This window comes from Carettochelys insculpta, chromosome 2, assembly GCF_033958435.1.
Source record: "Carettochelys insculpta isolate YL-2023 chromosome 2, ASM3395843v1, whole genome shotgun sequence".
NCBI lineage: Eukaryota > Metazoa > Chordata > Testudines > Carettochelyidae > Carettochelys > Carettochelys insculpta.
In genome coordinates, this window is record NC_134138.1 from 47,450,048 (window position 1) to 47,476,804 (window position 26,757).

The window sequence follows — 26,757 nt, forward strand, 5'->3', positions numbered from 1 at the left end:
GGTGCTGATGCAACATCCAGATGGCAGCATCTGAGGGACACAATCTACAAGACGGCCTTGTCAGTGTTTGGAAGAAGAGCTGGAAACACAAACGACTGATTCAAAGCTAACTCCGATGAGATGATTTCAGTCATCGAAAAGAAGCACGCTGCACTTCTGGAGTATAAACGCTCACCCAGTCAGAGTACCCAGCAAGCACTCAGAGTAGCCAGAAAAATAATACAGCAGATGGCCAGGCGCTGTGCCGACAACTACTGGCTTAAGCTATGCAGCAGTATCCAGACCAGCGCTGACTCTGGTAATCTCAGGGGAATGTACGAGGGCATAAAGAAGGCAATGGGACCCATGCAGAACAAGACGGCACCTCTGAAATTCAAATCTGGTGAAGTCATCACTGAGAAAGCCAAACAGATGGAGCACTGGGCTGAGCACTACTCCGAGGTATACTCATGCGAGAACGCTCTGGTTGATACAGCCCTCAACGCCATCGAGCTCCTGTCAGTCATGGACGAGCTGGACCAGGAGCCAACTGTGGTCAAATTGAAGAAAGCTATTCACAGCACTGCAGTAGGAAAGGCCCTAGGCCAGGATGGTATACCACCAGAGGTAATCAAGTGTGCCTTGGACACACTCTCGGAACCCCTACATGAGCTGCTGTGCCTGTGCTGGAGGGAGGGTGAGGTTCCACAGGATATGCGGGACGCCAACATTGTAACCTTGTATAAGAACAAAGGAGACAAGTGACTGCAACAATTACCATGGAATCTCCCTCCTAAGTATCACTGGTAAATTGTTCACTGTGTCATCCTCAGCAGATGCCAGAAGCTCACTGAGGGGGTGTATCCTGAATCCCAGTGTGGATTCCGCGTCAAAAGATCTACCATTGACATGATCTTCTCCCTGAGGCAGCTTCAGGAGAAATGCAGGGAGCAGAGGAAGCCACTCTATGTCGCTTTCATCGACCTGATTAAGGCTTTCGACTTGTTCAGTAGGGATGGACTGTTTAAATTACTCCACAGGACAGGCTGTCCACCACGACTACTCAAGATAATCCAGTCTTTCCACGAAGACACGAGAGGAGCCATCCAATATAACAGCACATCATCGGATACCTTCAGCATCAGGAGTGGCGTCAAACAAGGATGTGTCCTTGTTCCGACATTGTTCGGGATCTTCTTCGCACTCCTCCTGAAGCCTGCCTTTGGATCCTCCACAGAGGGCATCCTTGTGCACACAAGATCTGATGGGAAACTGTTTAATCTTGCAAGGCTGAAGGCTAAGTCTAAGGTGCGGGAAGTGCTCATTGGAGACATGCAGTTCACAGATAACGCTGCTGTAGTGATACACACAGAAGGCCAGCTTCAAAAATGCTGGATCAGTTCTCCAAAGCATGCAAGGACTTCAGGCTTTCCATCAGCCTAGAGAAGACAAACATACTTGGTCAGGACCTTGCTGAACCTCCATCAATCAGTATTGACAATTACAAGCTAGAGGTCGTCCACGAGTTTACTTACCTCAGGTCCACCATCACCGACACCCTGTCACTGGAGTCTGAGCTAAACAGGAGGATTAGAAAAGCAGCCACAACTCTGTTCAGACTTAGCAAGAGAGTGTGGAACAACAAGCTGTACACTCACACCAAAATGCATGTCTACAGATTCTGCATCCTCAGCACCCTCCTCTATGGCACCAAGTCTTGGACCTCGTACGCCCGCCAGGAAAAGAGGCTGAATGTCTTCCACTTGCGCTGCCTCAGGTGCATTCTTGGGATATCATGGAAGGACAGAGTGCCCAACAACACCATCCTTGAGCAAGCTGGAATTTCAACCATGCATACCCTCCTCAGGCAGGGGCGGCTCTGCTGGCTTGGCCACATCCACAGGATGAATGATGGAAGGATCCCAAAAGACATCCTGTACGGCGAGCTAGCCTCTGGCAAAAGACCTCCCAGACGCCCCCAATTGCACTACAAAGACGTCTGTAAGAGGGACCTCAAGGAGGTAGACATCGACTCAGATAGTTGGGAAGAGCTGGCAGATGACTGCAGCAGCTGGAAGCAGGAACTACACAAGGGCCTTCAGAAGGGCGAGATGAAGATCAGACTGCTGGCAGAGGGGAAGCGAGCCCACAGAAAGCACAGCAAGGACCTGCCAGACACCCACTACATATGCAGCAGATGTAGCAAGGACTGTCACTCTCGTGTGGGCCTTCACAGTCACAGTCAATGCTGCAAATGGTAATCTTAAATGGAGTTACAAAGGGCGTGATCCATAGTCTACACTGACTGAAGGATACCTTGGAAAGTGCTACAGGACTGCTGGTTTTGTGAAGATACAGACTGACAGGGTTACCTCCCTGTGACAGTTCTCTGGGGAAGAGGCTGAGAGAATAAACAATCAAAACAAAAAGCAGTCAAGTAGCACTTTAAAGACTAGCAAAATAGTTTATTAGGTGAGCTTTCGTGGGACAGACCCACTTCTTCAGACCATAGCCAGACCAGAACAGACTCAATATTTAAGGCACAGAGAACCAAAAATAGTAAGCAAGGAGGACAAATCAGAAAACGATAATCAAGGTGAGCAAATCAGAGAGTGGACGGGTGGGGGGGAAGATCATGAATTAGATTGAGTTAAGTATGCAGACGAGCCCCTATAGTGACTCAGAAAGTTCACATCACGATTTAAACCATGTGTTAATGTTCCAGATTTGAATATAAATGTCAGTTCATCCACTTCCCTTTCTACAAAGGAGCAATAATTTCTTTTGAGTAACACACATACCTTGAGGTCATTGACAGAATGCCCCATTCCATTAAAATGTTGACTAACTGGTTTGTGGATCTGGAGTGTTTTGATGTCTGTTTTGTGCCCGTTGACCCTTTGTCTAAGGGAGTTAGAAGTCTGTCCAATATACAAAGCATCTGGGCATTGTTGGCACATGATGGCATATATGATATTAGTAGAGGAGCATGAGAAAGTGCCCATGATTCTGTGAGTAACCTGGTTAGGTCCAGTGATGGTATTTCCAGAGAAGGTTTGCCGGGGATAGGGGAGCAAAGCCCGCAGGTAAGTGGAGAACATGGAAACCTGGGAGATGGGTCGGAAGTAGGAGGGAGCATGGGCAACAATGTCAGAGTAAAAAGAGGGCCAGGAAAAAACTGGGGGGAAAGTTCAAATCAATATCTAAGATGCCTATATACCAATGCGAGAAGTATGGGTAATAAGCAGGAAGAACTGGAAGTGCTAATAAGTAAATACAACTATGATATTATTGGCATCACAGAAACTTGGTGGGATAATACACATGATTGGAATGTTGGTATTGAAGGCTACAGCCTGGTTAGGAAAGATAGACAGGGAAAAAAGAGGGGAGGTGTTGCCTTATATTTAAAAAATGTACACACTTGGACTGAGGTGGAGATGGACATAGGAGATGGACGTGTTGAGAGTCTGTGGGTTAGTTTAAGAGGGCTGAAAAACAAGGGTGATGTCCTGTTAGGAGTCTACTACAGGCCACCTAACCAGGTGGAAGAGGTGGATGATGCTTTTTTTAAACAACTAACAAAATCATCCAGAGCCCAGGATTTGGTGGTGATGGGGGACTTTAACTATCCAGATATATGCTGGGACACTAATACAGCGGGGCACAGACTATCCAATAAGTTCTTAGACTGCATTGGAGACAATTTTTTATTCCAAAAAGTTGAAAAAGCCACCAGGGGAGAAACTGTTCTGGATTTGATTTTAACAAATAAGGAGGACTTGGTCGAGAATTTGAATGTGGGAGGCTGCTTGGGTGAAAGTGATCATGAAATCATAGAATTCACAATTCTAAGGACTGGTAGGAGGGAAAACAGCAAAACAGAGATGATGGATTTCAGGAAGGCAGATTTTGGTAAACTCAGAGAGCTGGTAGGTAAGATCCCATGGGAGGAAAGACTGAGGGGAAAAACAACTGAGGAGAGTTGGCAGTTTTTCAAAGAGACATTATTAAGGGCCCAAAAACAAGCTATTCCCCTATATAGGAAAGATAGTAAATATGGGCAAAGACCGCCTTGGCTTAACAAGGAGATCCTGCATGATCTCAAACTAAAAAAAGAATCCTATAAAAAATGGAAACTGGAACAAATTACAAAGGATGAACATAGGCAAATAACACAGGAATGCAGGAGTAAAATTAGAAGGGCTAAGGCACAAAATGAGCTCCAACTAGCTACAGGCCTAAAGGGTAACAAGAAGGCCTTTTACAAATATATTAGAAACAAGAGGAAGACCAAGGACAGGGTAGGGCCATTGCTCAGTGAGGAGGGAGAAACAGTAACGGGGAACTTGGAAATGGCAGAGATGCTTAATGACTTCTTTGTTTCGGTCTTCACAGAGAAGTCTGAAGGAATGCCTGACATAGAGAATGCTGGTGAAAAAGGGGTAGAGTTAGTTTTTGAAATAAAAAAAGAACAAGTTAAAAACCATTTGGAAAAATTAGATGTCTGCAAGTCACCAGGGCCTGATGAAATGCATCCTAGAATCCTCAAGGAGCTGATAGAAGAGGTAGCTGAGCCGTTAGCTCTCATTTTTGGAAAGTCATGGGAGACAGGAGAGATTCCAGAAGACTGGAAGAGGGCAAATATAGTGCCCATCCACAAAAAGGGGAACAAGAACAACCCAGGAAATTACAGGCCAGTAAGCTTAACTTCTGTGCCAGGAAAGGTAATGGAGCAGGTAGTTAAGGAAGTCATCTGCAAGCACTTGGAAGGTAGTAAAGTGATAGGGAACAGCCAGCATGGTTTTGTAAAAAACAAATCATGTCAAACCAACCTGATAGCTTTTTTTGACATGATAACGAGACTCATAGATAAGGGAGAAGCAGTAGATGTGGTATACCTAGACTTTAGTAAAGCATTTGATACGGTCTCGCATAATATTCTTATCGACAAACTAGGGAAGTCCAACTTAAATGGGGCTGCAGTAAGGTGGGTGCAAAGCTGGCTGGCTAATCGTACCCAGAGAGTAGTTGTTAATGGTGCTCAATCATGCTGGAAAAGCATAACAAGTGGGGTTCCGCAGGGGTCTGTTTTGGGACCAGTTCTGTTCAATATCTTCATTAATGATTTGGATATTGGCATAGAAAGTACGCTTATTAAGTTTGTAGATGATACCAAGCTGGGAGGGGTTGCAACTACATTGGAGGATAGGGTCATAATTCAGAATGATCTAGATAAATTGGAGAAATGGTCTGAAATAAACAGGATGAAGTTTAATAAAGATAAATGTAAGGTGCTGCACTTAGGAAGGAATAATCTGTTTCACACATACAAAATGGGAAAAGACTGTCTAGGAAGGAGTACAGCAGAAAGGGATCTAGGGGTTCTAGTAGATCACAAGTTAAATATGAGTCAACAGTGTGATGCTGTTGCAAAAAAAGCAAACATGATTCTGGGATGCATTAGCAGGTGTGTTGTGAACAAGACACGAGAAATCATTCTTCCGCTCTGCTCTGCGCTGGTTAGGCCTCAGCTGGAATATTGTGCCCAGTTCTGGGCACCCCAATTCAAGAAAGATGTAGAGAAATTAGAGAAGGTCCAGAGAAGAGCAACTAGAATGATAAAAGGTCTGGAGAACATGACTTATGAAGAAAGGCTGAAAGAATTGGGCTTGTTTAGCTTGGAAAAGAGAAGATTGAGGTGGGACATGATAGCGGTTTTCAGATATCTTAAAGGGTGTCATAAGGAGGAGGGAGAAAACTTGTTCTTCTTGGCCTCTGAGGATAGAACAAGAAGCAATGGACTTAAGCTGCAGCAAGGGAAGTTTAGGTTGGACATTAGGAAAAAGTTCCTAACTGTCAGGGTGGTCAAGTACTGGAATAAGTTGCCAAGGGAGGTTGTGGAATCTCCCTCGCTGGAGATATTTAAGAACAGATTAGATAGATGTCTATCAGGGATGGCGTAGATAGTGGTCGGTCCTGCCGTTGGGGCAGGGGACTGGACTCGATGGCCTCTCAAGGCCCTTTCTGGTCCTAGTGTTCTATGATTCTATGATTCTAAGATATGTGGACAAAGCTGGCAGTGGGCTTTGTTGCAGGGAAAGGTTCCAGGACTGGTGTTCCTGGGGTATAGACTGTGGCTGTTAATAAGGATCCTCATGAGGTTGGGAGGTTGCCTGTAGGAGAGAACAGGCATGTCACCCAGGGCCTTCTAGAGTGTAGCATCCTGATTAAGAATAGGTTGTAGGTCTTTAATAATTCGTTGCAGTGGTCTGAGTTGGGGGCTGTAAGTGATGACCAGGTGGCGTTCTGTTCTTGGCTTCCAAGATCAGCCCAAAAAGCCAAGAACAGAACACCAGAATATTGAGTCTGTTCTGGTCTCGCTATGGTCTGAAGAAGTGGGTCTGTCCCACGAAAGCTCACCTAATACACTATTTTGCTAGTCTTTAAAGTGCTACTTGACTGCTTTTTGTTTTGATAGTGTATAGACTAGCACGGCTTCCTCTCTGTTACTAGGATAAACAATGTGTGAGGTGTCCTGAGGTGGCTTAGTACACTACTGGAAGGTGCCCAGGTGCCGCAGGGAAGAGCATGCCAGTTGCTCACTTTGGGCCTGCTCTTTACAAGTGGTGCCTTACTGGAGAGGGTTAGGTGGAACTGGTTAACAGGTAACTAAGGTGCCAGAAAATGGCGCTCAGGAATGTGTAGCACAGATCTTGTCAAACCAATGAAACTTGAGCATTGCAAATAGCCTCCTTGCGCCGCGGGCACTCCCCGCGCTCGGTGTGGACAGCTGTCACCGTGAGATCGGTCAGCTGACGCGAGGGAGGGGATCCCACGGGAACACAGCGAACGGCTGCCCGCGCCCGGATTTTCCCTTATTCAAAATGGCCGTCGTTTCCTACTCCTGCCAATGGGGCCGAAGCACGCAAGATGGCCGCCATTTCCCTGCACGCTCGCCGCTGAGGGAGCGAGCCTGCCCGGGATAAAGTTGGCTGCCGCCTGCCCCTTTTCGGCGCGGTTGGAGCCATGCTTGCAGCCGCCCTACGGTCCGGGGGGCGAGGAGTGACGCACCCCAGAGAGCCTGCGAGAGGTAGGTGGGTGGGGGAGCGGGAGGCTGCAGAGAGTTGGAGGGCTGCTGCTCCCCCGACCTGGGGGTTGCTGCAGGAGGGGCGCGGAGTGAGCCCGCCGCGGTGCCAGGTGTCCCGAGCGGAGCGTGCCTCGCAGGGCTCTGCCGCCTGCAGGAGGAGCTCTTGCAATGACACAGGGAGTTGCAGTCTGCAGCGCTGGGCATGAGGACAGTGCTCTGTGTCCGAGCTTGGGGGCTACGGACCTGGCAGCAGCTTGGCCATTAACCCCCTCTCCGGGTGGGGGTCTTGGGGCAGTGGAGGAAGGAGAAGCTGTTGCCGATTAGGTTGACCCCTGCCTCGTTTTTAAAGGGACAGTCCCATATTTAAGTCCTTCAGGTGTTTGACTCTTTTTCTTAAAAATGGGCAACTTGTCCCATATTTTCTCTTCTGCCCACCCCGCACACACACTATCACGTGGCTACTGGGTGGTTCTGCTGCTTGCTATATCTCTGCTCACCACGTAGTCACTAGCAGTGAGACTGTGTGCGGCAGGGGTCCAGTGGCCAACAATGGAGCTGCGGGGGGTGCAATGCTGGTGCTGGGGTGAGATGTAGCAGGCAGGACTGGCTGCTCCCTATGGGGGGTCCACCAGAGAAGCCCCCATTGTGTGCCTGCTCTCAGCCAGCGAAGGTCCTGGCCTTCCAGAGCCATCCCACCTGTATGATGGCTTGGAACAGCTGCCCCAGGCCCCTCATTTTGGGGGCCCCAAGAATGCTGCCTCAATGGGCCCTCTGGATGGGACAGTTCCCCTTCCTTAGTCCCAGGGCAGCCTGGGGGATTACTGGGGGGGAAAGAGGGTTGGAAGAGAGGGCCTGCACTCACTGCTGTAGTGGGAAGCAGACCACCCCTGCCCCCTCCCACTCTTCTCTGCTTTCCTGAGCCATCCAGGGCCTAGGAGAGCAGGATGGGGCTGGGGGGCTCTGCTTCCCACTGTTGCAGTGAAGCAGAACAACCTGGCAGAGAGATGGTGGGTGGGGCACAGCAGGCAGCCGGATCACTCTACTTCCAGTGGCTCCCTACGCTGAGGTGAGTGTGAAGAGGCTTGACCCCTTCTGCTGCCCTGCACCAGTCCTCATCCCCCTGGTAGTCCCCTGGGTCATGTCTCTGGGGTGCTGCTGGCAAAGGGTGCAATGGCAGTCGGTGGGACAGGAAGAGGCAGGGTGGAAGTGGAGTGAGGGTGGAGCAGGAGTGAGAAGGGGTTTCCTGTGCCTTGTAGGAACAACCCTGCTCCCCCTGCATCCCGTTTCTGGCTGGCACTGGTTGGTGAATTTGGATGGGTACCTGGCAGCCAGGAGTCATGTGTCACCTCTGCTGCCCACCCGATGGTCCTTTATATTCTTTTTCCTGTCACTGTTGTCTCTGTGCTTTGCCCGTTTACCATCCCCTGCCCTGCTTCTCCTCCATATCCTCACACCACCACCACCCTACCCCACCCCGATGGGTCACATCCTGCTCCCAGTGCTGTGCGGAGAACCAGCCTCTAGTTGTAGTGCTCAGCTCACCAACAGCCTAATCGGGAAGCTCCTTCCTTCCCCCACTACCTCTGGTTTGTGTGGTGCCCCAGGGAGGCCCAAGACTGTCCAGCCCTGGGCGATGGATGGAAAGAGCTGAGTCCTGCATGTGCCAAAGCCCTGCACAGTGCTGGCAAGAGAAACTTGTCTGTCTCTCAGCTGAGCTCTGAAGTGGCATAGGGAGGGGGAAGTGACTTCCAGCCTGTACACAGAGTCGTCCTGCTGCTGCTGCTGCTGCTGCCATGGCTTCTATGCCCTGCCCCAGGTAATCCCCAGTCCGATTGGTTTGGAAGGGGCAAGGAAGTAGGGTGGGAGTGGCGCAAGGGAGGGGAGTGTCAGATTGCCCCAGACCCTACATGTGGGGTTCTGGAGGGGTTGTCCCAGGCCCTGCCCCCTCAGGATAGCTCTGCCTGTTCTCACTGCAAACCTGCAGGCTGCAAAGCAGCCCCCCTTGGCAGGGACTTAGCACCCTCTTTCTCTGTCTCTCACCTGCCCTCAGGGAGAGCGAGGCTGCTCCGTCCCCTAGGCCTGTGGTTCCCAAACTTTGGCATCATGCGACCCTTTTGATTTTTGAGAAACCCCCATGCTCCCCCCCTGCCCCCGCACCTCTCTCTTTTTAACCATGGGCCAACCACCCCAGCGGCCTGTCAGCCACCTGCCTGGGCCCCGCCCCGCCCCTCCCCTCCCCTCCCCCGAGGCCATGCACCACCAGCCTGTCAACTAAACACATCCTCCTCCCCCACAACCCACACTCAGTCACCTTTGCAGGAGGCAGCTAGCTCCACGTGGGCCTTTACCGGCTACCGGCTTTTTATAGTGGCTGTGCTGGGTCACCCATGTGAAATAGTAGGGGCTGAGAGCTGCAAGCAAGGGCCGTCTCTTTCTTGGGATGGAGGAAATAACTGGGGGAGGCTGGGTTGCCTTGTGCCCCCCTCCCCCCCCGGAATTTCTTTGTACCCCACCCCGATGGGGGCACAACTCCCAGTTTGGGAAGCCATGCCATAGGCATCTTGCTTTGCTGAGCCATCTCTCTGGTTGGGATCCTTAAAGCCCTGCAGTCAGTTTCCTTTGGCCCTGCTGCACAGTGCAGCCGTGGGGCTTAATCTAGGGGTGGGCAATATCTTTCGTTGGGAGGGCCACTCAAAGATTTTGCTAAGTGGTCAAGAGCCACATTTTCTATGTGGGGTGCAGGGTCTGGGATGGATGTTGGGTGTAAGAGGGAGCTTGGGGTAAGGGATTGGGGTGTACGAGTGGGTGTGGGGCCTGAGTGAGTTTGGGTGAAGGAGTGGGTTGTGACCTGGGCTAGAGGATTGGAGTGCATGGACTGGGAGGAGATATGGGTGCAGGAGAGCAGCCTGGCCTGGGGAAGAGGTATAGGAGAGGGTGCAGGATCTGGGGGAGAGTTGTGATCTGTGTCCCTGCCAAAAATGTAATTGCTAAATGGAGGCCCCATTCCTCTTCCTCTGGGTGGCACTTTCCTTCTCCCCCTCCCACCTGCAGGCACCAGTCACCTATGAACATTAGTTGCTTTTTGACACTGTGCTAACAGGAAGGGACAAGCTGTGTGCGTCCCTCTATTTTTCCCACCCTGAGCAGAATGAATTTTCTTGTGTTCCTTAATATGGAGGTGATGTGCAACATGTCAACTTCATATTGGTGCATATACCAAAATTCATGTGGCAGGAGTGGGGCCAAGGGGTTTTGAGTGTGTGGGAGGATTCAGAGCTGGGGCAAAGGGTTGAGGGGGCAGGAATGTGAGGGTGCCAGCTGGGGGTGCAGACTAGGGGGATCAGGGGTGCATGGGAGTGGGGGCTCCAGGTTCAAGATGGGGCTCTGGGCTGGGGTTAGGCACAGGAGGGCATTCAGGCCCTGGGCTGGGGGTGTGGGCTTTGGGATGGGGCTGGTTCAGGAAGGTGCTCAGGGCTGTGGCAGTTCAAGATAGGGCAGGAGGTCGGGGCTTGGGGTTACCTGGCCAGCTTCCTGCTGGGGATGGTGAGGAGATGTGTCGGGGCTGGCAGGGAGGGACACCCTCCATCCTCAAAATTTCTGGGCTGGGGGAGAGATCTCTCTCCCTGTGGCAGCCCTGCACAGGGATTAATGGGAAGCTTTTGTGGCCACATGTCTTAGAGCGGGGTGAGCAAACTTTTTACGTTGGGGCCCCACTTTTTGTCCCAGCATTTAGCAGGCCCCTGCCCCACCTGTCTAATGTAATCCAAACCAACAGAAATTTCAGTTATGTTCAGATGGGAAAAAAAAAACTCCTTTTGGCAGGTGTGAGAAAGTATGTCTGTAGAATGTAAAAATGTTGTTAATTGGTGTAGACATGTGAATACATGTACGTAAAAACAAGTATTGGAGAGGTAGCCGTGCTAGTCTGTGTCTTCAAAAACAACAAGAAGTCCTGTGGCACCTTGTAGACTAACAGATATTTGGGAGCATAAGTTTTTGTGGGCAAAGACCCGCTTCATCAGATGCAACACTTTTAATGAAATGGATGAGCTTGAGACAGCAGCAGCTAATTATGCTGCATCCCCCTTAAGAAATGTCATGCCCCATCGAGGAGGCCTGCCCCACCACTCTGCTCACCCCTGTCTTAGGGAGACCTTAGGTGGGAGGGTGGGATGGGGGAAGAGATGATCTCTGTGGAGATACTGTACAGATCATCTCTCCCCCACACACCTTCTCCCCAACAGCTGGATGTAGCTCCTGTCCCTTCCCCTGGGGCCAGTACCAAAAGGCTGCTGCTGGGCACATTCTGGTGAGAACCCTGGCAGAAATCTGGAGACAGGGACGTGTGACCCTGAGTGCCCCCCACCCAGCATGTTGCCGCAGAAAGATGCTTTATCAGGTTCCAGGAGTGGCAGGTGTGTCCCAGGGGCCCAGCCAAGGATGCAGGGTGGAGAGTGCTGGATACGGGAGGTGGGGGGGGGGGGGTCACTCTGTATTTGAGAGAGGTGTACAGGAATGCATGTGTGTCATCCTTCCCTGTGGGAACTCTAAAGCCTTAAAGATAATAAGGTAAATAAAAGGATTCCAAGTATACAGTATTTCTTTTTAACTAGGGTTCAGTCAGTTTTATGTTAATTTTAACATTTGTAGGATTGATTGCTGTTGAACCTGATTGTATATGAGTACTTTGCGGGTGTCCTGTAGTCAGCATAGGGAAATACGGTCAGCATTTTGGCAGGCACCAAGCAAAGAAGATCCTGCAGAGTGAGGGCAGTGGTGTCGCTAGGTCCCTGATAAAGAGGTGCCATAGCAACAGGAGGCAAAGAAGTGGTGCAGCTGAGTCAAGACAGTACAGTAAAGTAAAGTCTTTCACATCCTGCAGCCCCAGGAGCGGGAGGCTGCCAGATGCTCAGATATTCTGGAAAATAGAGAGGTATACCTAGCAATGCAGAACACTAACGAAAAACAAGTTTAGCTATTAAGAAACAATGTATGCAGAGTACTTTATTTACCGTGCACAGTAGTATTGTACACTGTAAACTTATACTGTGTTTGCTGTATTTATTGGTATTTACTTTCACTATACAGTACTTTTGGAAGATGTAACTAAAATTGACTGAGGGTTAAAATGCTGGTTATTTGAGAGTTCTGGATGATAGAATGTTGGATATGAAAGTTTACTGTACTAGAAAACGCGTGGCTCTCCTTACCTCAGGGTGAGGAGAGGGTAAGTGAAGTCTCTATCTGGGAAGTCAAGGAGAGGTGTGCATTTCTGTGTGCATGAAAGGTTGACTTTTCAACCAGAATTATCACATGTATGTTTGCATAGAAGGGAATTAAAAAGTCTGAAGACAGACTAAAAATATGTTGCGTATTTTTTTTTTTTTAAACAAATAACCTCCCTCCATGATTTTGAGGGATTCTGGCTCATTAAATTATTTATTCTTGAGGTTATTGCTAAATCAAGTTCTATTTTAAGTCAATGGAAGCTGGAACTTGCAGCAAGTCTGAAAATGGGTCCTTGTTTTGAGATTAGGCATATTTTTTAAAACCGACAAAATTTGAGCTGGATTTAGAATTCCCCCCCATCAGTCCGCTGCATGACCAAGAAATTTTTGCCTGTCAATTCAGAATGAATCTTCAGACTTCAGATGAAATTTCTTTAGTTTATGTAGCTCCCAATCTCTAGCACTTTGCTTGAAATGACCCACCACTACCGTTAGGGGTATTCCTTGTGTTATGTTGCAGAACTGGGGCTTTGGATTATGCACTCTTTGAGGGCAGGAACAGTTGTTTGTAGTGATGTGATGTGGTGTGGTGTAGTGTAGTGTTGGCTCAGTGATTCAAGAGCCAAATTAGCAGTCAGCATTACCTAAAAAGGCCACAGAAGTGTGAATTCATTGTTTTATTTATTATGGCCCTATATATTAATATATGAACAGTGTAACAGGAAAATATTTAGTGTGTATATTATTCTTGCAGCAAATGACTGACCCAGGTATTATTTTATTAACTACAATTAGTTACCAACACAATAAAAGCATCCTGATTGGTTAATAATTAATTGATAGTGTTTTAATGTTATCTGTTACAAAGAACTTCAGGAAACACTAAACATCCACTTGTAGCTTGGGAGCCTCAGTCTGAGTATCACTGTTACAGATGTGTCATCACTGCAGAGTTAAGTTCTTTACACTGGAGTCACTTTTCTCAAGCTAGCCTAGTTCACATTCAAACAGCCACAGTGTAAAATAACACTTGAGCCATGGTATTTACACGAGTGCTACACTCACCACGAGTGACATTAAGACTTATGAGGCAAGTCCTATGGCTTGTTACACCACAGTGAGATGAGGCATTCTGTACTTTCCTGGTGAATAGTGGAACAAGTTGTCTGCCCATTGGAGGTACACAGAGGTATTGAGGAAAGGCACTGGAGGACCACCAGCATTCAAGTGGATTTAGTCTTCATCCATACTGCACAGTAGTCATATCCACTCCTGATGAGTTATGATCACTCAGGCTTTAGCATGTACCATGTGACAGACCGGCCAACTTGATTTTAAAGCATCATCACGGTACTGTTGAGTATCAGAGAGGTAGCCATGTTAGTCTGTATCTTCGAGAGCAACAAGAAGTCCTCTGGCATCTTATAGACTAACAGATATTTTGGAGCATAAGCTTTCATGGGCAAAGACCCACTTCATCAGATCAATGAGTACTGTTAAGGGTTTGTGGCTGGGACTCAAGTTAGTGGCAATGCTAACTTGACTTTGAAGACAAGCCCTTATTCTGTGGTTTGAAAAGTATTGTTTACATTTGCAATGTGATATAATTAAAATTGCTGTTCCTATTCTCAGTTTAATTACAAAATAAGATAGCGGTGATGCTCATGTCCCTGTTCCCAATGCAATCGATAAATAAAGTAAATGGTGATATTCCTGCTAGATTTAACACCTTTTCTGGCAGGATGTATCTGGCTGTCACAGTCCTATTTGGAAGCCCCTTCCTGCCAGTTCTGTTGCATCCTGAACCAGAGAACCATTATGAGAGGGAAAGGAACAGCAAATATTTGACCTCCAGCTTTCCTAGAAGAGCAGTTATTTAGGAAACCAGTGAGGTTTGGTCTTTCAAGCAGCTAGAAGGACTGGGAGTGAGGAACGACCAATCAAGTTCCAGCAGGCACTGGCTAGTATCAGCAAGTCAGTTTCTGGTTGGAGCCAGAGGAACAAGCAAGGATGTTTCCTAGACTGTTGCTGAAGGGCCTCAGTCTAGTCCTTGGGGCTGTCCTAATGGCATGCAGGGCACAGGAGTGGTGTTCCCTCTAAGATTTTCCACCTTTGGATGGGTTGAATTTTTTCTTTTGGGTGGGTTAAAATTTCTTATGTGCAATGCCAATACTGAGAGCATGTGGAGGTGTACCACCAGTAAGAACAAAAACCCTACATATAAATATGTCTTAAACAGCCAATAGGTCTGGAAGAAAATATATTAAAATAATGGGTGCTGGGGGAGTAGGGCATGGCCAGCCTGGCTGGAGGGGAAGCAGGAGGTGTGGGGCAGGGCCAGCTGGAGGACAGACAGAGGGGGCAGGACCATCTGGAAACTGGGAGTAAAGGGAGAAGGGCAGGACCTGCTATGTGGGGGGGGGGGGGGGGGGGCTCCAAGTTTAGAAAAAACAAAACAAAAAAAAAAAAAAACACTCACGCCTCAGAGCATTTCCTGTATACAGGTCTGAGAAGGAATCTTGCTGACCCAGTTCAGGAGAAGAAGTTTATTCCCAAAGGGTAAGAGCCTGTTTTGTTTCTAATTGGCCCAACAGGTCAAGGAAATATACCCCAGAAAGGTTTTGGACTATGTGATCTAGCAAGTCGGCTGAGCTGTAGAAGACTTGTGGAAGTAGGCTGACAGCCTGCTGGGAGTGCTGGAGCTGAAGAGTAGCGGTACCATGTCTGGACCCCAGGAGATGCCCAAAGAGGTAAATCCAACCCACCACACCTCAGCTGTAATGTTCCTGAATAGATGCACTGTGTAATGTTACTTCTGTCTTGGCTAACACCCTGAACATTTCCACATACATTTTCTTTAGTGTTATTTTCAAGTAAAAAATAGACAATCCTGTATTTCAGTGAGCAAATCAACAAAAATACTGTTTTTACAAAGGGATCTTTTATGTTCGTATTAGCATTGTAATTAGAAATGAAACCTTATAAAAGAAACGATTAACATACCTTTTATTAATATCAAGATGACAATAGCCTAGTTAAAACTATTAGCTAGTAAAGAAGAAACTGTGTCTTATTAAATAGTGTTCCTGTCTATATTCTCAGTGGATTGACTTTTGTCCTATTGTTCTAATTAAAGGTACAGTAGTTTCTTCTAAACAAAGACATCGCATAAGTGTCAGCATTGGAAAATCTACTTCAGATCTGTACTGATACTAGTAAATTAGCCCTTTGTATACTCAAATAGAGAATTTGAGTTAATCTTGCAATGTGTTGCTTTTACTTTAATGTGTTTAAAGTATAATTAGCTGAAGAGGGACTTAAAAAATGGTTTTCTCTTATATCATAATGGGAAAATCTGCAGGTCTTTTGTTCCTTTGTGATCTTGCTTCATCACCCTTTTCTGGATGTTTCTCAAAAGATAACTATAACTGATGCATCCTTTTTCCAGAAAAGTCTCATGAAACTCTGCACCCTCTAGAGTCCTTAGATTCATTGTTGTGTTCAGTTGGCCAAAAAGCTGGTGACAAGAACAGCTGGTAAATCTGTTCTAATGTTGGCAGCTGTGCTGTTCCAGACTTTTTATGCTTTCACATGTAACACTAAAACTATTCAACTAAAGCCTTAATTGATGCTTAACTTACAGGAGTGCCTTGACAAAACATTACCAGCAGCAGTAATTTTACTTGTTTAACCCAGTAATAAACTCATGCGTGTTGTAACAAAGACATTTTTAAGCCCATTATCTATTTTGTGTAATGTAACCTCTAAGAGTTTAATTATAAAATAGAAACCTCAGACTTTCAAATCTATTGCTAATGCTCCAAAAGTTGGAGCACCAAGTGGCTATCTTTTATCACTGCATTATCTGGTTGGTTTTACAGTTTTGCCAAAATATATGTGGTGCTGTCTAGGGGCAGCGAGGGTTGCGAGGCCCCCCACAACCCCCCGCCCTTCGCAACAAGGAATCCTGTCTGTGCTTGCTGTGCGTTAGCTTCTTGAAACCAACAATCTCTAGCAGCATAACCACTACCTATCACGCCTCTGCAGACCTTGCTTTCTTTTTACAGGTGACAAAAGGCACATATCAGTTTCCCCATCCCAATATTCAGAGCATTCTTTGCAGTGTCCAGCCCCTTATCCACTGAACACTCATAGACTTACCGGCCTGCTATTCCCAAAGGAGCACCACCTTTTCATATTCACCTCAGGATCCATATTTTGCTTAAAACCACAGCACTCAGATATATCTATAGTGAAAACAACAATGAATTTACTATCAAAGACTAGAGAACCAAATGATTAGAGAGTAAAGGTACTGGAAACAAATGGTTAAATGTATAAAGCCATAACATGAGACCAACTGTAACAAGAGTAAGTTTAATTAACGGGTATCAGAGGGGTAGCCAAGTTAGTCTGTATCTTCAGAATCAAGAGTCCTGTGGCACCTTATAAATTAACAGATATTTTGGAGCATAAGCTTTTGTGGGCAAAGACCCACATTTGACAAAGCGGGTCTTTAAAGGCCCATGAAAGCTTATGCTCCAAAATATCTGTTAATTTATAAGGTGCCACAGAACTCTTGTTCTTAATTAACAAGTTAACTTCCTATCTAAAGAAGATTATCTCCCCCAAAATTCTCTCAGCGCTTTCAACCAAAAGTGTCTTCTTTGTAGCTCAGAAATACTCCCAAAATTCATCGCGTTTACTTATAGACATGTGCAGGGGAATGCTATCCTGTCTATTCTTTTTCCTGAATGCTACTTTCCTGTTGATTTTTACATCATTGTTTACATATGATTTTGTATGCAAATAGGTAGCTATTGTGTTGGCTTACAGTGCTTAATTTACATCAGAAGAGAAAGAAACCTACCTTAGGGCTTATCTACACTAACTGGGTTTGATTCCATGTGTACATGAAATTGAGCTCTTGGGGTCAAAGTTGACCCTTTGTACTCCTCATGAAAGGTAAGGAAGGTGGATGGAGAAACTCTCCCATCAACCTTCTCCTGTTAAGACAGACAAGTTAGCCTAGCATAGATATGTCGATTTTTAGCTAAGCAATTGCCATAGCTCAAATTGCATAGCTGTAGTCTACTTCTGTGTCTAGTGTAGCCATAGCCATAGCCTTAACTGAGAACCTATTTCTTACGTTTCCTGGTGAATGATACCTGGGATACAAAGTCTAAGAATATATTTTCAGTATACAGGCGCACATTATGTACCGTGTGTCCACAGCTTTTGTTTGAGACCTCAGATGGAGAACCAGAATAAGATATTCTTGTAACCTCTTTGCCAAGTTAAAAGGTTCTTGGTTCACAATTTAGTCAAATCCTTTCATGAATTTCTTCTTTTTCTTGTTACTGTCACAACTTGAAGCATGTTTGATACTTCTGAAAGATGCTGGAAAATGGAGTTTGCACTCTATACACAGACCACGAGTGCAGCACCAGCTTGCTTCCCTATCAATGCGTCTTAGCACTGACTTAAAGGAATGAGACTGTGTCTCCATTTTCCATATGGACTGATGTTTTTCCTGTAACTGACTACAGTGTATTAGACCCATGGTTAGCAATAGGCACTACCAGTGCTCAGATGCACTCGGAATAAGCCTTTTGGCAGTATTTGTTTTGAAGGATGCTGAATCCCATAACCAAATGCCCGAGTCACTTGCTGACATCCCCGCTACTTGTCTGTATCCTTCTGTTGTAAACTTGGCTACTGAGTATTAAAAATTCCTCCAACTGGCCTTAAAGCTAAGGGTATGCCTATACTTCCTGGGAGATTGACCTGGTTGAAGTTGATCTTCCAGGGTTTGATTTTTTGCATGCCTCGTGGGGACACATGAAATTGAATTATCAGGGCTGAACAGTTGACCCTGGTACCCCTCCTGGTACCCCTGGTACTTTCTCTTGTCAACCTCCCTCTGTGAGGACGAATAGATAAGTCATTCCTAGGTAAGTCAATACCAGTTACACAATTATCATAGCTGGAGTTGCATATGTAGGATCAACTTTCAGGTCTAGTGTAAAGCTGGCTTAAGATGATATGCCGTGGCGCACATCCCTTACGTTAGTCAATTAGACCTAGACATAAGTCGATTCTTGGGTGTGTCCTAATTGCACTTAGACCGTGCCAAGGGCTCTCATAACTTGTGCCTGGCAACCGTGACCCAATATGGCCCTTTGGGCAGCCAGAAAGAGCTGGAAAGCAGTGCAGAACTGGTCATGAACCTTCTTTCCCAGGTAGGCCCTCTGTTTTTCCAGGGCAGCAAGTAGGAATGGTACACTTTCCCCAATGCAAGAAGAATTCCTGGGTTGCTGGCTGCAGCAGGTGTTGTCACATACAAAGGTCCTTTAGACCTGACTGCCCCCCCCCCCCCGCCCCCAAAACTCAGCATGGAAAAAACACGTAGTCTTAAATTTTGAATGATACTAACAAAGCTGCATGTGAGTTATAGTCAGTTTGATGTGTGTGATTTTAAAAAAATGCTTTTTTCTTGGTGGGAATCCCTACTGCTCAAAACCAGTTTTGACTTAGGATTTGAAACTTCTGTATCCTTTCCCTTAAGAATAAAGGTACATCTACACTTACTGGAAAATCAGTGTGATGGTGGCCAATCAATTGGGGTTTGATTTTTGTGTACCTAGTTGGACCATGCCAGTCAAACCATTAGGGCTCTACCATTGACCCTGGTACTCCTTGCAGCAAGGGAAGTCAACAGGAGAACTTATCCCATCGACAACCTACTGTGGGGATAGAAATCATAAAACACTAGATCTGGAAGGGACCTTGAGAGGCCATCGAGTCCAGCCCCTTGCCCCAATGGCAGGACCAAGTACTGTCTAAACCATCCCTGATAGACATCTGTCTAACCTGTTCTTAAATATCTCCAGCGATGGAGATTCCACAACTTCCCTTGGCAACTTATTCCACTGTTTGACCACCCTGACAGTTAGGAACTTTTTTCTAATGTCCAGCCTAAACCTTCCTTGCTGCAGTATGTCTCTTGTGTCTTGCTCTATCTTCAGAGGCCAAGAAGAACAAGCTTTCTCCCTCCTCCTTTTAGATACCTGAAAACCGCTATCATGTTGCCCCTCAATCTTCTCTTTTCCAAACTAAACAAGCCCAATTCTTTCAGCCTTTCTTCATAGATCACATTCTCTAGACCTTTAATCATTCTTGTCGCTCTTTTCTGGACCTCTCTAATTTCTCCACACCTTTCTTGAACTGCGGTGCCCAGAACTGGACACATTACTCCAGCTGAGGCCTAATCAGCGCAGAGTAGAGTGCAAGAATGACTTCTCATATCTTGTTCACAACACACCTGTTAATGCGTCCCAGAATCATGTTTGCTTTTTTTGTAACAGCATCACACTGTTGACTCATATTTAGCTTGTGGTCCACTATAACCCCTACATCCCTTTCTGCTGTAGTCATTCCTAGACAGTCTCTCCTCATTCTGTATGTGTGAAACTGATTGTTCCTTCCCAAGTGGAGCACTTTGCATTTGTCCTTATTAAACTTCATTCTGTTCACCTCAGACCATTTCTCCAATTTATCCAGATCATTTTGAATTATGACCCTATCCTCCAAAGCAGTTGCAGCCCCTCCCAGCTTGGTATCATCTGCAAACTTAATAAGCGTACTTTCTGCGCCAATATCTAAATCATTGATGAAGATATTGAACAGAACTGGTCCTAACACAGACCACTGCGGAGCCCCACTTGTTATACTTTTCCAGCAGGATTGAGAACCATTAAGAACTACTCTCTGGGTACGGTTATCCAGCCAGTTACGCACCCATCTTATAGTAGCCTCATCTAAATTGTATTTGCCTAGTTTTTTTTATAAGAATATCATGCGAGACCGTATCAAATGCTTTACTAAAGTCTAGGTATACCACATCTACTGCTTCTCCCCTATCCACAAGGCTCGTTATCCTATCAAAGAAAGCTATCAGATTAGTTTGACATGATTTGTTCTTTACAAACCCATGCTGGCTGTTCCCTATCACCTTACCACCTTCCAAGTGCTTGCAGATGATTTCTGTCATTACCTGCTCCATTATCTTTTCCTGTATGACAGATGAAATTGATTTCAGATATGTTGACTCCAGCTATGCAATTCACAGAGCTGGAACTGTGTAGTATAATTTTTTTTCCTGGTAGTGTAGACCTGGCTTTAGTGCATATTAGGATTGCCAGATACCAGGCTTTCAGCCAGAACATCCAGTCGAAAGGGGAATCTGTCAACATCCAGTCATCTGTGCTGATTGAAACTGTGCTAAAAGTCCAGTTACCTTCTGTGACTGGTCTCTGGCCCTTGGGGAGGGGGCTGAGAAGAGCAGCAGTTGCTGCTTTTCCTGCCCTCCAGTGTGATGGAGAGACCTGTCTGGCTCTAGGACCTAACTCTAGGTACTGGTGGCATGTGTGTATTCATACATGTGTGGGTAACCTGTCTGCCTCCCTGGCCCATTGTGCCCTTAGCTCTGAGGACCTCCCCACCCTGTTGGGTCTCGATTTCCCAGATTCCTGCTGTGCCCTCGTTGCCCCAGTTGGGCAGGCTCTGTGCAATGTTCCCTGTAAGCTGAGCACTTGGGCCGCCCCCAGGAGAGATGTAAGTGCTGTCCAGCTGATTAGCAGAGTGCCCGCATCACCCACAGCTGGCGGCTTGTGTTTCTCCTGGTGGCCCATATCTGCATATGTCTTGGTATACATGGATGGAAAACATTTTAGGGGGAACATTGGCTCCATGTCAGCTTAAGCAAGGAGCTTGTGTCCATAAACTTTCTTGACATTTTCTCCCTTCAGTTCATGCACAACCTCTCTCCTCCTATTTACTTCCCAGCAAATGTAACACATTTTTAGTATGAGAAGCTTTCACTCTAACTGAACTTAGAACCTGATTGAAAGCCCATTAAAGTCAATGGCACCACTCCCATTGACTTCAATGAGCTTTTGATTACACCCTTATTCCCCAGCAGGTGTAAATTGAAAGTTACTCAATAATGAGAATTTTTACAAAAGTTGCCATGGAACTAAGATGGTGTGAGTTCATTTCCAGAAAAGCTTACCACCCTGCCAACTTCTTCTGGGGAATTTCAATTCAGCATGGTGTCCAGGTCGCCTGCCCACTCTGACACTCCGAGAGCAGAAAGTGGGGGCCTGCAAAAACTTTTTTTTAAAAAAAAAAAAAAAGAACAAAAACTTTCTTCTATAGGCTCTACTTATAAAAGCTGTCCAAGGTCACAGATTACCTGACCCTGGGTGGGGGAACGGGGTTGTTTGCCGCCGCCACCAATGCGAAAAGCCCCTCTTAAAACCCAGGAAGATACACTTGGATATCTCCCAGTGGCAACTTCGAAGCTTCACCCTTCCTTAGGAGATAGCTGGGGAAAAAAGAGCTGTAATCTGATAGCTGACCCTTTGGTCTAGGCATATACATCGTAACTGGTCTCTGGCCCTTGGGGAGCGGGGTGAGAAGAGCAGCAGCCTGAAGGAGCCGCTCTTCTCAGCAGCTGCTGCTTTTCCTGCCCTCCAGCCTGATTTGAGAGACCTGTCTGGCTCTAGGACACAGGAATCAAATCATTGCCGTAAAAATTAATTTATTCACAAAACAAAAGATGGGGAAAAATGCCAAGAAGGGAAGTAAGTATACTTGATTGCTAGATGTAATTAAAGCAACTAAAGGTTATTAATATTAGAGCCCAGAAAATTTCTTCCCTGGGATTTAGCTTAGAAGTTACAGAACATAAGGGGAAAAATCATCAACCAGCCTGAGAAGTCCCCAACCAAATCCAAAATAAAAATAACCTGGTCACATCTTACTAAACATTTTGTTTCTACTTACACATCTATGTGCTGGTTATGATGTGGCCAGGATATTTACTGGATTTATTCAAGCTGCTTAAGTTCAGACATTTTTTGTCTGCTCTCTCTAAATGAGCTACACGGACAAAGACTCCTTAGACTGCAGTTGTGTTTAATTCAAAACAATTTCTTTCTCATATTGGCTTACCTGGCTACCCCCCAAGAGACCCTTCTAAGGGTTAACCCTTTACAGGCATTCATTCGTAACACATGGAATGTCACAGTGAAATAAATTGCTGTACTGGTGGCTTTTCAATCTTTATAGGTTCAAATGGTGCTTGGCTAAACAGTTGTGCAAAAAGGATATTTATACAACAGGGATGTGCAGAAAATGAGTTGCTGTCATGTCTAGTACCAAATCTGACCACCCATAGTGAGGCAGTTAGGACAAAAATTTTAAAGTACTCAGCAGTCACAATTGGGATCAGGTGTTCAAAACAGTCTGTCTCCCAGTTAGTCACCTAAATAAGGGCCAGGATTTCAGAAGCTCTCAGAAATCAATGTTACTGAGTTCTCTTGAAAATATGGCCTTTAATTTTCTTGTCTAAATGGGAGTGAGATGACTTCTTAAACATTTGCTCTCAACGTGGGTGCAGTGCTGTTTTTAAAAAAAAAAAAAAAAAAAAAAAAAAAAAAAAAAAAAAAAAAATGACCTCTCTGATAGCTCAGTGGGTCCTTGAAAGGATATCACCTGTTTGGCTGCCCCTGCATAGAAGTGCAGCTGTAGCAAGCACTGGTTTTTGTTCCAGTTTTGTTGCCTGTGGTGACATGCTGCAAATGGCAGAAGTAAATAAGGAGTATTTGAATGGAACTGACAGTGTATATGGTTTTTCAATGAACAAGATCAGAATCTTTCTTCCTCTGAGTTCTTTGCAACTATATTAGCTATTGACTCTGTTGTGTACATCCCTTATCTTGCACCTGTTGTTTCTTACATAAAAAAGCCTAGGGGTGATCTTGCCAAATGACATGCTCTAGTCAAATAAAAAGGTTTCAAGTTTCCTAGTAAGTATACGCACTAGAAAGCAGTTTTTCTTAGCATGCTAGTCCATAAATGTATTCCACAATTGGCGAGTGCAAGTCCAGTGTGTATGATTTGGAGAATTTTCTAGTCAACAGCATCTAGTGGGATGGCATGTGTATTGTTCCTTTCTTCACCTGCTTTGTGAGGGTATTAAGAGGCAGCTGTTCCACAGCATGCATTTCTTTTTCATTGCCTGTAGTATATGTGGAAGCAACTCCTTCAGGATTTTCCTCCACTTTAGTGTCACTTTCTTCAGTCTAGAGCAGGGAACAGCAACCTTTCTGAGGCAGAGTGCTGAATTTTGGACTTCTGACCTCTATGTATGGTCCATTAGCCATGGTTCCAGCAATGGGAGCTGCTTGGAATGGGGCGATGCTGGTGATACTTTTTAAAGTCACTAGTAGTCCTATTTAAAACAGCTTCATTAGTAAATAAATTGAGATTCAGGACTTTACTGTTTAGGTGGTGGTTGGTAGCATTAGCTGGTTTTTGGTTAATCCACAGGTGGCATGGATTTGAGCAAGCACCTGGCTGCATGGGGGAGATAAGGTGGGGCTAAGATCCCACCTTGCATGCGGATGAAAATCGACTTGTGCCTCTCCTGGCATGTGTCCCTGGGACTACTGACCCCTGGTTTAGAGGATGCTGGGAGGAGGGGCATTGACTGCCTCAGGGAGGAGCAATACCTTTCAGTGACAGACAAGAGATCTACACTTGCAAAGTGAGGGTTATTTCCTGGAAATTATGGCATTTGCAGTTCCTTTTCAAAAGGGATCAAGTGCTCAAAATAGAGGCACCTGGAACAGGCAGTGAGGTTGGTCTCTAACTCTGGTCTCCGGACACCTGGATCCTCAAGAGCCCAGATGCTGTCAGTCTTCCCTAGCTTCAATGTCAAAGTGCTGAAGAGTCACTCAGGCCTGCAGCTTCCTCCTCTGGGAAGTTGAGACAAATTGAACTTAAAGCATAAATCCTCAAAGGAGAAGATCTGAAGATCTTTCTCTCTGGATCCAACTTTGGGGCTGTATAAGGCCACCAGGTGGTCAGACATTAAAGGTGCCTCAAAACTTAAGGGAAGTTCCTGAGCATTGGAGTCCATGGAGCTTAGTGGCCCTGGCCCCAGTAGAGGCCCTGCCTGGTGCTACAGTGGCCATTTTAGTATAGGCTGTTAGAGTGATGTCTGTCTGGCATGATACGTGCAGAAGCCTGACTCCAGTATGGTCATTCTGTTGCCTCCTCCACTGGCTCCAGTGTGGTTGTCTGAGCACCAGTCTGCAAATGTTCCATCGCCTTGGTCCACATCTCCAAGGCTGGCACCCGTGAACCTGCTGGAGCCACATGCTTGTGACACTGTTAAGGTTCTTGGCCTGTTGACTTCAGTTTTACCATCCAGTCAGGTTCTCCTATAGCCACAGGGTGAGTACCACCCTTCCTGGAGGAGAATTCCCTCTTGTCTTCAGACTGCCAGGAAGGCCATCATCTGGCCCCCGTTCAGGTTCCAGCACTTGGCAGTATCAGTCTTGCCCAGAGGATAAGAGGCCTATACCTGTGTCTGATGGCAGAAGTGTGCTGTTGATCCACCCTGGTTGTAGAACTACTGATAGCTAAGATCATGGGGACCAATGTCATATGATCATGGCACATGGAGCTTTTAGGTCCCCTGAGGACCTCAGTACTACCTGTGACCAGCCATTATGCTGTACTTCTAGCACAAACGATGATAGAATCCTAGAGCTGGAAGGGATGTCAGGAGGTCATCTAGTCCAGCCCCCTGCCTACAGCAGGATCAACCCCAACTATATTGTCCCAGCCATGACTATGTCAACTTGTGACTTAAAAACCTCTAGGGAAGGAGTTTCCACCACCTGTCTAGGTAAAGCATTCCAGTGCTGCACCACCCTCCTGGTGAAACAGTTTTTCCTAATGTCCAACCTACATCTCTCCCTCTTCAGCTTCAGAGGACAGTGTCATTCCATCCTCTTAAAGCCCCCTTTCAGGAAGTGGAAGCTTGCTATCAAATTGCCCCTTACTCTTCTCTTCTGCAAACTAAATAACCCCAAATCCATCAGCCTGTCCTCATAGGTCATGTGCTCCAGACCCTTAATCATTTTTGTTGCCCTCCGCTGAACCTGTTTCAGTGCGTCCACATTCTTTCTGTACTAGGGGTAGGGTCCGTAACTGGATGCAATACTCCGGTGTGGCCTCACTAGCACTGAGTAGAATAATAACTTCTCTAGATCTGCTGGAAATGCTTCTCCTGATGCACCCCAATATGCTGTTAGCCTTCTTGGCTACAAGGGCACACTCATATGTTGACTCATATCCAGCCTCTCATCCACTGTAATCTCCAGGTCCTTTTCTGCCTGTAACAGTGGTTGGGATTCTTCCCTCCCAAGTGCAGGACTCCACACTTCTTGTTGAATGTCATCAGATTCCTCATCTCCACACCAGCCACTGGGCTTGTCCCCACTGTCCCCCTCAGACCAGAGCCAGAAGTACACTGCCCCAGTGCAGAAGATCTACGGTGAGGGATAGGTGGTACCAACAACAGCCTTCTGTCCAGATGATGGCATGGCTTCAGATCAATCTGATATCAGTTCTGAAAGATATTTCAAAACCTCAAGAAGTACTGACTGAGGAGCTGCAGGATATACCATGTAGATGTCTTGATAGTCTATAGTTATCACAAGTAAGGTGAATAGAAGTTGTGATTAATAAGGCATTATAGGCTGGCAGCTCTGCTGTGGCGAGCGCCTGGGCATGGAGCCCTGCTAGTAGCCCCAGCTGTCAACTAAGGCATGTTAAACCCTGTGATTAATACTTTTTTTAACATTAATTCTGTTCTGTGTTCATCTTCTGCCCTGCATTAATCACAGGTATTAATATGCATTAATTTACACCCTAATTGAGAGCCTTAAAGGAGAACAGAACTTTTCCCCGGAAGATAGACCTCTAAAACCCATGGGGAAGTAATCCTTTCTGCATTTGTATGGCAAAGCTTCCATTGTGTGAAGCAGGTCAATGTAAATCAGTGCCTGAACTAGAAATATTAACCCAGGAAACTCCTGTAATTGGTCTTTGTAGGCTCTCTACTCTCCCTTTTGAACAAAGGGAACTGATTTATTTTTGTTTTAATATCCAAATACTAATTCAGTTCGCCAGAAGTTTAGTCAGGTACAGTATAGTGCCTGACCAAAGAACTCAGCATTTGGCAGTCCTGTGGAAAGATAAAACAAAATGGATGGTGCATGGTGGATCCTGGTTATTTATCCTATGGTGACAAAACTTAGTGTGCACATCCATAGTACTTGGACCGCAACTGACTGACTGTAGTGGCAAACTCTATCATCTCTTATCTAAAGAAGTGTAATATGCCTGGACCATTTGAGTAGCTTTGATTTAATATGGCTGGTGGGGAGAAGCTATTATTGAGTGGTACCATGGTAGCTGTATCATATAAAACCAAAGAGGCATTTTTATTCAGCCTTTTCTGTATACCTGAAGAAAATACTGTGTTTAGCTCAAATTGCTTATGCTTATTCAGACATACAAAAATAATCTGAAAAAGTT

At 46.0% G+C, this 26,757-nt stretch overlaps 1 protein-coding gene and 1 long non-coding RNA gene across 3 annotated transcripts in view; one reads left to right on the plus strand and one right to left on the minus strand.

Moving 5' to 3' along the window:
- The first annotated feature begins 6,959 nt into the window (after positions 1-6,959).
- TP53INP1 (tumor protein p53 inducible nuclear protein 1) overlaps positions 6,960-26,757 on the plus strand; it is an 85,168-nt gene continuing 65,370 nt past the window's right edge. For both annotated transcript variants that reach the window (XM_074986916.1, XM_074986920.1), the window contains exons 1-2: positions 6,960-7,072; positions 14,892-15,047. The gene's annotated coding sequence lies outside the window, so the exon portion shown is untranslated. The remainder of the gene's footprint in view (positions 7,073-14,891; positions 15,048-26,757) is intronic.
- LOC142009214 (uncharacterized) overlaps positions 13,010-26,757 on the minus strand; it is a 54,978-nt gene continuing 41,230 nt past the window's right edge. Inside the window, exons 3-4 of the long non-coding RNA XR_012644378.1 lie at positions 16,459-16,544; positions 13,010-13,650 (exon numbers count right to left, since the gene is read on the minus strand). This is a non-coding gene — a long non-coding RNA (uncharacterized LOC142009214). The remainder of the gene's footprint in view (positions 13,651-16,458; positions 16,545-26,757) is intronic.